Consider the following 9,934-nt stretch of genomic DNA (forward strand, 5'->3'; position numbering starts at 1 on the left):
TGTGCGTTTTCAGCCTCAACTGTGCGTTTTCAGCCCCAGCTGTGCGTTTTTCAACCTCAACTGTGCGTTTCAGGTCCAGAAACGCACAGTTCGAGCCCAGAACGCTGTTTTCAGCGTTTAACTCGTTAACTCTGCGTCTCGGAGTTCATCATGCTGAGCGGCCTGTGCGTTCAGCCATTAACTCTGCGTCTCGGAGTTCATCATGCTGAGCGGCCTGTGCGTTCAGCCTAAAACACCCTAACTCTGCGTCTCAGAGTTCATTACGCTGAGCGGCCTGTGCGTTCAGATACTAAAATAGGCCCAACTCTGCGTTTTGAGTCTAAAAACGCAGAGTTCGGGCCATGAACGCTATCTTTCAGCGTTTGACTCATTCAACCACGAATGGAACAGTTCTAGAAACTGTTTTCCCCCACGATTTGAGGGATTTCCGCCCCACTTAGGAGCGGATTAAGGGGGTAGTTACCATCAGTAACCCCCCCTATAAATATCAGAAACTCAATTGAGTTAAAGATCGGATTTTTCTCATCGATAAGGGGGAGATTCGGTCATTCTTTCGAAGGGCTTTTTCAGATCTGAGGCTTGGCAGCAAAGGGAGAGATCTCGGAGCTTGGAAGACCAGCAACAGGAGCTTCTTCCTTGGCTTATTAACCGAACTTTCGGTTCAAATCAACTCTTTTTCAAGAGTTCAAACTCGTTCAGAGTTATCAACTCGATCAGAGTTCAAAACTTGCTCTGCAAGTTCTTCTAAAACTCGTTCAGAGTTATCAACTCGATCAGAGTTCGAAACTTGCTCTGCAAGTTCTCCTAAATCTCGTTCAGAGTTATCAACTCGTCAAGAGTTATTTCAAAACTTGCCACGCAAGTTCTCCACAGCGTCAAATCGTGAGGAGATGACATCGTTCCAGTGAATCAAGACGTTCGGATCGTCCACGAGAAGCAAACTCGACGCGAGCATTCGAGGGAGGCATCTCATCGCCACCGTGAAGAAGCCAGTTTTAAACAAAGGGGAGAATCGAATTCATTCTCCTCTCTTTTGTAATCGGAATCCAAATTGTAATTGATTTTGAGAGGAAATTCATTCTCCTCTCTTTTGTAATCGGATTCTAAATTGTAATTGATTTTGAGAGGAATACAAGTCAAATTTTTCTTTCATTGTCTTTTTACTACAAATTTCCAACAAACAGTGTCCATTGAGGTGGCAAGCTCGTTTGAAGAATTTTTCATCGAGTACGTTCCGCGTCTCTAAAATACGTACGCAGACGCATTAGCGGCATTGTCAGTATCTCTGGCTCAGCCTCCCGAGACAGAACAATTAATTACAGTGAGAACTCACCAACTTATCGTTCCTATCTACGATTCGGTTGCCAAAGAAGCACATTCAACAGGAGTTGAACCCGAAGTTCGAGATTGGCGTTTCCCGATTATTGATTATGTCTTACACGGTATCTTACCTGAAGACGTGAAAGAAAGGGATTCGATCCGGCGGAGAGCACCGAGATTTTACTACAACGCTGAATCGCAAATGTTATACCGACGGTCGTACGACGGTCTATTGCTCCGTTGTCTTTCCAATAAGGAAGCAGAACAAGCACTCGAAGAGGTGCACGAGGGGACATGTGGCGCACATCAACCCGGTCCTAAGCTCTGTGACCGACTTAGAAGAATTGGATATTATTGGCCAACTATGATAAAGGACGCAGCTGAATACGCCCGACGATGTCAAGCATGTCAATTACATGCGAACTATATGCACCAGCCTCTAGAGTATCTACACCCGTTAGCAACATCATGGTCGTTCGAGATCTGGGGAATGGATATAGTTGGTCCTATAAATCCACCATCAGTTAAAGGTGATCGGTTTATCCTAGCAATTATTGATTACTTCTCCAAATGGGCTGAAGCAATCCCGCTCAGATAAGTTAAAACAAATAATGTCATTGCATTCATCAAACATCATATCATCTACCGACATGGTGTCCCAAGACGAATTGTACATGACAACGGTCCTCAATTCATCAGCAACGCCTTTATCAGGTTTTGCGAGAAGTTCAGAATTCAAGGCATTTCGTCGACAGCGTACAATCCCACAGCAAACGGATTGGCTGAAGCCTTTAACAAGACAATCATAAAACTCTTGTCAAAACTCGTGAAAACAAATAAACGAGATTGGGATGACAAGCTTGGTGCAGCTCTATGGGCCTATCGTACCACAGTACGTACACCGACGGGAGCAACCCCGTATTCATTGGTATACGGGTGTGAAGCTGTTCTTCCACTGGAAATACAAATTCCATCTCTTCGGATTACTCTCGTAACCCAGATGACAACCGAAGAACAACATCAGAAACGTCTCGAAGAACTCAAGATGCTCGACGAAAAACGCTTAGAAGCTCAACAGCACATTGAGTTCTACCAAGCCAGAATTTTCCGAGCTTTCGACAAGAAAGTTCGACAACGGAGTTTCAAAGAAGGAGATTTGGTCTTAGCCGAAAGACGGCCTATGATCCTTAACTCCAAGAAGAAAGGAAAATTTAAACCCAAATGGGAAGGACCGTTTGTAGTAGAAACAGTCTATTCAAACGGTGCTTATCGCCTGATTACCCAGGATGGCAACAAATTAATGATGCCAATAAATGGGAAGTTCCTGAAAAAATATTATCCGTAATATATTCAGGATAACCTATGTAAGACGGGAAGTTCCCAAAGAGTCCTGTATAAGGATATTTCGAGATAACCCGAGATCAGTCGATTATTCTAAATAAAAAACTGATCATTCGAATGATTCACTGTTTGATTTTTATAAAGTTCTTTTACAATTTTTGTCGAGATGAGATTCAAATCGATCCTCGCAAACTCCCTCACCGATCAAATCGATCGACGAGAGGTCCATTGTAATCCGACATGGGTTAAAACTATTTGAACCCCCACTTTGCTTAAGCCTTTAACATTCCTATTGTTGAAGTCCTAACACAACCTCCAAAGTTTCATGCAGCTGATTCACTATTGTTGAAGTCCTAACACAACCTCCAAAGTTTCATGCAGCTGATTCATAGCAATTATCAAACTCCTTCGTGTTGTGTACAAGTTAACATTCCCATCGAGTTTCATGCAGCTGATTCATAGCAATTATCAAACTCCTTCGTGTTGTGTACAAGTTAACATTCCCATCGTTATTTGTACCTCACTCCCATTACTCGTTTGGTAAAACCCTACTACAGTTAGGACCAAAGCCAAAATCCCCTCTCGATTCCTTCAATGAACGAGAGGTCCACAAATCAAATGATCAAACCTTCCTACAGTTAGGATCGTCTCAAAACCTCCACTTGGTCAAACCTTACTACAGTTAGGACCACAACCAAAATCTTACAGTTAGGATCGTCTCAAAACCTCCACTTGGTCAAACCTTACTACAGTTAGGACCACAACCAAAATCTCCTTTCGATTCATTTTGCGAACGGCCAAAATCTCCTTTCGATTCATTTTGCGAACGAAAGGTCCACTTTTGAATTGAGTAATCAAACCTTATGCCAGTTAGGATTATTCAAATCAATCCAGATTCTCTAAGTGTATATCCCACTTCGAGTTTTCTTTGTACCAGGAGATAGAATATAAAATTCTTCCTCTCTGATTCCGGGTTTATTTCTACCAACAAACAAGAGACCAGGAGATAGAATATAAAATTCTTCCTCTCCGATTCCGGGTTTATCTCTACCAACAAACAAGAGACCAGGAGATAGAATATAAAATTCTTCCTCTCCGATTCCAGGTTTATCTCTACCAACAAACAAGAGACCAGGAGACAGAATATAAAATTCTTCCTCCCTAATTCCGGGTTTATCTCTACCAACAAACAAGAGATTAAGAAATGGAATATGCAATTCTTTTCCTCTCCAATTCTGGGTTCATCTTCCTGTATAGGAAATATAACCTACTCTCATTCCAAAATCCATGTCGTTCACACATGGGGGAAGTTATCTCTATCCCTTATTAGAGATAAGCCTACATCTAACACATGTAGCCTACATATTCAATATTGTAGTTTAAAGTCTAAAAGAGTTTAATTCTTTTAGCACAACGTTATATGTGAAACGGACCTAGATAATTCACATACTAGCCCGACTCAAACGGTAGTCGGTAAAGGCACATCAATATTATGGTTATTTATTCTAAAACAAGAATGAGTAATCATAATAAAACCTCAATGAGCAAAAGGATTCAATATATTGACCAAAAGTGTTCAAACAAAACTACAAAAAAATATATGCCCTCCAATTACAAGAGTTTATATTGACGAATCTGATCTTCAAGCTGTGAAAGCTCTGACGCACGAGCCTGTTCAAGCTCAGTTGCCAATTTAACTTTGAAGGCTTCTTCGTCAACATTCTGAAGTTCGGCGACCTCCCGCTCCTTTTTAGCAAGTATCTCATCCTGAGTATTCAGTTGCTGAAACAGGTCTTCTTCAGCTTGAGTTACTTTTGTCAACTCAGACTCCAGGATTTCACGAGAATCCTTGGCATTTACAAGTTGCTCTTCTAAGCGGGCTATCTCCGCTTGGTTCGACTCTAAGTCCTGGCGCAGATTAACCTTGGCGTGTGTTTTCCTGCCAACACTCACCCTAAGTTGAGTACTGTGGGCTCTTAGCTTCTGGAGTTCGAGATTAGCTGATTTTTGAGAATCACGCCACGCTTGTAACTTGGAGTCCATACGAGAAGCAATATAGGAAGGTACGCTTTCGGTTCGAAGACCCTTCAGAAGTTCAACATGTTGCTTCAAGTCGACCATATAAGCGTTGATCGAATCGGCTAACTCGTTATATCCTTCCTCTCTAATCCCTGATATATAACGGTCAAGGGGTCTCTTAAAATTCTCAAAGTGCGATCCTTTGGAGAGAATACGATCGACCATAGAATTCAAAAAGGAGATGAAGCCGTGGAGATCAGAGCAAATGCCAGCCTTATCAAGATCCTCGTCTGTTAACAAAGCTTGAATGTGGTTTGATAATGTTGAGGAAGGAGCTGATATGAAAACAAATATGTTAGTACAAAATCTATGCGTGCATGCATAACGATGAGTGGAAGCATACCAAGTTGAACAGAAGAGCCTTCAGCACGATCTTATTCACCCAATAGGGGTAGTTCGGCCTCCTGAGCAGCCAAAGTCGGTTCAGGAATGGCAGCTTTTGACGCACTAGCTACGTCAGAATATTTTTTAATCTCAACCTCAGAGAACTTTGGGTCTAAGTTGAGAGGCTCCTTGGGAGAATATTCTGTAAACAAGAGAAACGCAATGAGTATGATGGAATTGTAAACAGAAATTTGAAACAAATGACGAGTTAAACTCACCAGCTCTAGACACAACATCGGCTGATGCACCAACTTCTTCAGTTGGTCTCGCTTTTGTGACGACCGGACTAATCTGGGGGGTGACGGTGACTTCTATCATCATGGGGTCTATAGAAGTAGAAGGTTGAGGTTCAAGAACTGATGATTGCAAATTAACCTCAATTCCTACCCATGGCACGAGTTCACTACCCTCCGGTCGATCATACGTTCCAGTGATTATAGTAGTATCAGCTCCAGCAGCTGGTCCTATAATTCAAACACTTATATGATTAATCAAGTTAAAACATATATGTAGGTATGTATGGAGTTCACAGAACCAAAGTCTTACTCTCAGAAGAACCTGCTTCTGTTGAACCGACTCCAACGTTGGATTCTATGGCCGCACCAGGAGTTTTTCCCGATAATAAATTGGATATATACTGATGGTCGCCTTCAGAGAGATCGAAATCGAGGTGATGCTCATTGAATTCCTCGACCTCTGTTGCATGCGTGGCCTCTCCTCCAACAGATTCTTTCATTATGGCATCTACAGAACGTGTTGAATCGTAAATGACACGTAAATTTAAACGAATTTGCTCAAGACAAAGATTAATTTTACCTTTGTTGGTCGGGACAGATTCGAGGGCTCCACCACTTGTACCTGCTTCTTTTAGTTTAACTAAAAGGAGACCAAGCGCACAAGTCATTAAAGGATGCACACGGTCTGACTCATTCATTTCTCGGATTTCTCTTCCAAGGGGAGAAAGATCAGTACCTGTATCTGCAGCCGATGGATCAATATCAGGAATTGGTGGAACATCAGCTGGTCCTTCTTTCAGAGCATCCTGCATTTGCTGGACGAAGCTGGTGAGATCTTTGCCTATGAGCAAGAGGCGCTGTACCCTCTTCATCCTCTTCGTCTCCACTAAGAACGTCTACCGTCATCCGATTAGGATAGGTCATGACGACTCTCTCTTTCCGTTTTTTCGGAGCAGCTTGTGGTTGGGCCGGAGCGACAGAAGGTCTTACAAGTCCTCTCTCGAAGAAAGAGTCGGGGAGACCTGCTGCTTCCTCAGAACTTGAATCAGTCTCGTCCGCCCCTTCAGAAGTTTCGGTCGCTTCACTATTAAACTCTTCTTCACTATCCGTTGGGCGGGCCGGTTCTTTTCCTTTTCTTGAGGATTCAGCAGCTTCTTTTCCTCGAGTCAACACCATAGCCTCACGAGTCGCCTCTGTCGCTGGCCGCAGAGCTGCCTCTTCCTCTGAGTCTGATACTCTCCTACGTCGAGTAACGATATTAGCGGCAATCAACCACTTACAAAAGAGGAATGTCATCCGTAGGGGTGGCACCTCCAAAGGAAGATCGAATTCGACATTCGTGTAGCCGGCGATGCTCCAAAACCAAGCCCTCGCCCCGTCAATAAGTCCACCTCGAAAGCTAAGGTGGCGGTTTGGGTTGCCGACATATATCTGATCATAGCCGAACTGACGGGCGAATCGACATGGGAGATAGGGTTCAATATGACAAACGTCTCTTACCCGAAATAATAAATAACCAGGTCGAATGTTCATCAACCATCTGAAGCACCCGACATCCAAAATGGTGCGATTCTGCCTTGGGTCTTCAGCATCCACTAGAGTCGTATTGTAGGTACCGGAGAACTGGGGGAAGCAGGGGAAGAATTCCCAACACTTGTGAATTCTGAACTGCCGCGTTATGTCCGGCCATCGATGTTTGATCCATTTGCAATTCTCGAGATTCTGCAACAAAGGGAGGTTGGGATCTACCGTCTCAGGAGCTTCCATTAAATCTGGTCGATGAAGTACTAACCAGGTCATTAGATAAGTGTAGGGTAGCTCCAACTTCGGAACGGACAGACTGGCGGAGGGTTTCTTTTTCTCCTGAGTAAACACGGAGATTAATTGCCGTAATCTACTGTGAATAGCGGCCACCATAGCAGGAGATTAGTTGCCGCAATCCACTATGAATATCGGCCACCATAGCAGGAAGCAAAGATAATTTGCGACCTGTAGCCAGCTGGACGGCCGGATACAACACTTCCAATGGCATCGCATTTGAGGACTGGTGGGGAACTACGCACCTCTTTAGCCATAAAGCCAGGAAACCCGCCAGCAGAGCAGTGCTAATTGGAACACCAGCTTGCCACAGATAAGGGCGGAACTTAGTGCCGTGCGAAAATCCGTCTTCTGAGCGCGAGGTATAAGATTGCGCGTTTGTTTTCTCTAACAGATGATTGATTTCACCCGAACTCAAAGGAGACAATCCACATACATCTGCCGAACGGTCGTCCAGGTTCTTGAATAGATAATCGGCGAATTGTTTTAAGCTGACCTGAGGAGATTTCTTTCTGGCTTTGGGCTCCATCTCGGCCATGGCTATATGATAATGGCAAGTCAATTCCCATAAAGTGTCATGAGTCACAGTTGAGCTATCTTTCATCTTGTTCAGCTGATTGGTGGTTGGAAAGAACTCTTGATATGGAACATCGCCCATAGGCAAACCAGACACCTGCATCATTTCATGCAGTGGTAGTCCGAGCTCCCCATTCTTGGTAAAGAATGTATTAGTATCCGGGTTGTAGATCTCAAACAAACAGAGGAAATGACCTACACTAATATGCAGACCATGCATACTGGCACGGATCGGGACTTCCAATCCTAATTCTGCTAACTCTCGCCCCCAACGGTTCAATACATATCGAGTCATCCTGGTCCACCACCATTTGTCCCCAGAATAATGGACCCATCCATAGCATCTAAAAGTCTCTTTGGGTAATCTTTTGCCCGCTGCCGCTAACCGGTTCTTCACGGTGTTGGCTTGCACTATCTTCTCATTCTGAGGTATATTGTCTTGTCCTAAGCCACCCGGATGAAGTCCCCGTATATGAGCATGCGCTCGTGATTTTCAGTTAATCTCCAGAACATTTCACGGCTAACGGATAAGTTCCTGAACTTCAACAACGAATACTCCCGAGGAATCCAGGGCAGATATAAGAATGATGACCCACTTTGATGCAACCATTGTACAGGCTTGCAGAAAGCAATCTCTGGATCTTTCACTGAATCACCAAACAAGAAATCCGGCTTCCTTATACATTGATTCGAGTCTTGCTCGGAAATCAAGGTGGCATCCGTGATTAACCGTCGTAGAACACGACAACTACCTCGCCAGATTAATTCTCTAGCACTTTTGCTATAGCCAGATTTGAACTGGGGAGATGATTCAATTAACGGAAGCCCCTCATAATAAGAGTGGGTCACGCTACTCCGACCAGTAACCACATCAGCAGCAAAGGTGGTAGAAGGAAATCGGACTGATAAAAGACACATACACATAAATTGTGTAAGTATAGTCCTAAAATTTTAGAGAAAGCGGTATATCTTATTCTGTAAGATATAGTCGCTATCTCATAATAGGTGTGACGAGTTTCCATCTACCACATGTATAAAGGAGATATGTGTTACTATGCACGGGCATTATAACGGCATACGAAAACTTTTCAATACATACGGGATGATATGAAATCGCCCCTGGGTATTATGAAGCGTGTTTTGTCCAAGCAAAACAAACACTTTTAAGCGTCGATCCCCTCGAAGGAGGATACCGGCTCTTCTCGAAGGTAACTCAAAGGATACAAACGAGGATCTGCATGCAAATACAGGTGCATATATATGAAATTGACAAAATACAATATTTAAATTTGTGAAAGGGTGAAAGAGATATACCCCCGTGTGAAGCCGCAGCAGGACCCGCCTCTTCAGGGCTCTGAACAGTCGGACGACCTCGAGTTCCCCGAGTTCTACGCAGCGACATGATGAAAACACGAGCTACATTGAAACCCAAGGGGAAAGTTAGGGTTTTGAACGTGAAATTGAACAAAATAGTACAGAACAGTGTCGAAACAGTGCATGCAACGTCACATTTAAAGGAACTTGGAATTTTAAAGAGAAAGGGGGTGAACAAACCTATCAAATCTGAAGGAAATCTCCCCAAACAAAAGCCCCACACAAATCAGGAACGAAGAAGAGAAGAAGAGGCAGAGAACTGGTTGAAAATCACTTGAAAATCGCCCAGAAAAATCGCAAGAAATCGACGTGAAAAAGCCCTAAAAACCCCTAAGTCGGGGTTTTATAGCCCCGACTTCGCTGTGCGAGACAGCTTTCACTGTCTCGCCGTGCGAAACAGTATATACTATCTCGCACCGCGAGACAGCATATACTGTCTCGCACCGCGAGACGGTGATCAACAATGAAGAAAGACACCAACTTTTCCCGCGAACAGTGATGTCATAGTACAGATGAATGCTCTAATGGGTACACGAGTCTAAACTGTATTCCTACCCTCAACAGAAAGTTTCTGGAGAATATTAATCTGAATATTCTTAAGGATAACCTGATGAGCTCTCAATGGATATATCAATTCAGTGATAAAAGCTGAACCCACAAGAGCAAGTACCAACTTCAATTCGAGATCTCGACAACGGTTAAGCGATAAACGCGACACCTGGAAAACATTAGCTATTCTACAAAGAACTGAATAGACTAAAAGCAGAAGAGATCAAGCATTGAAGTCATTCACAAGTCTTTTCACA

The sequence above is a fragment of the Asparagus officinalis genome, chromosome 1 (genome assembly GCF_001876935.1).
Source record: "Asparagus officinalis chromosome 1, Aspof.V1, whole genome shotgun sequence".
Lineage (NCBI taxonomy): Eukaryota > Viridiplantae > Streptophyta > Magnoliopsida > Asparagales > Asparagaceae > Asparagus > Asparagus officinalis.